Source organism: Sycon ciliatum, chromosome 2 (assembly GCF_964019385.1).
Source record: "Sycon ciliatum chromosome 2, ocSycCili1.1, whole genome shotgun sequence".
In the NCBI taxonomy this organism is placed as follows: Eukaryota; Metazoa; Porifera; class Calcarea; order Leucosolenida; family Sycettidae; genus Sycon; species Sycon ciliatum.
The window spans coordinates 27140442-27141213 of NC_088644.1; the positions used below are offsets into that span (position 1 = coordinate 27140442).

A 772-nucleotide genomic window follows, 5' to 3' on the forward strand; every position below is an offset into this window, starting at 1 on the left:
CCCCGTTGCTCTCATGTTGAGTGCAACAACCTTGTTCTCCTTCTCTGTTGCATCTGGTTGTTTTCTGAATCCCGTTGAGACGAACAGCGGAGAGGATCTTGGGCTTGGGCTGAGCAGATTGCCGGAAAGTATTCACACTTGCGCCTTCGTTCACACATTCACACTCGTGTCGCCTGTTAGTGTTAGTGCTACTACTGTAACTGAGTCCCGTACAGCGCTACTTCGTGCGCGCTGAATTATTTGAAGTCGAAAGTGAAGTGTAAGCACTAGTGGGTAGGTCTTGATTTGACAGCATGCCACCTGCCCAGTTTCACCATCCAGCACATCCGCAATCATGACTGACAGTTGCACACTACTAGTGATCATGTGATCATGGTGATGGTACTGTAGTAACAATTATCTACACTGTACCTGTAAGATAATTACACAATAATTACCAGTGCGTACATGCACAACACGCACACGCACGAGCACCACTGCAGGCACGGATTGGCGCCGAGATGTACGAGCGATTTTCATCCAGAGCTTCGCGAGAAGGTAGCTTGCACAAGTTGTAGCTCGGTGCCTTTTGCTCTGTGAAGGGTTATAATCAAAACTGTTTCACTGCGTGCACGACTCCTTTCTGCTACTCTTACCTGTTCGATAGAACGAAGTAAGGAAGTGATCTAGCGTGCTTGGAGCTTGGGACTTTGTGCCTGCGGGTCACCACGGAAAGGTGAACGCAGGCTGCTGGAGCCAGTCCTACCTGTCGCCAAGTGGGAAGAGGTGAGTG

At 49.6% G+C, this 772-nt stretch overlaps 1 protein-coding gene across 1 annotated transcript in view; it reads left to right on the plus strand.

Moving 5' to 3' along the window:
- Nucleotides 1-451: 451 nt before the first annotated feature.
- The window catches only part of LOC135809459 (uncharacterized), an 8307-nt gene continuing 7986 nt past the window's right edge, over nucleotides 452-772 (plus strand). Inside the window, exons 1-2 of the mRNA XM_065322813.1 lie at nucleotides 452-537; nucleotides 647-765. The gene's annotated coding sequence lies outside the window, so the exon portion shown is untranslated. The remainder of the gene's footprint in view (nucleotides 538-646; nucleotides 766-772) is intronic.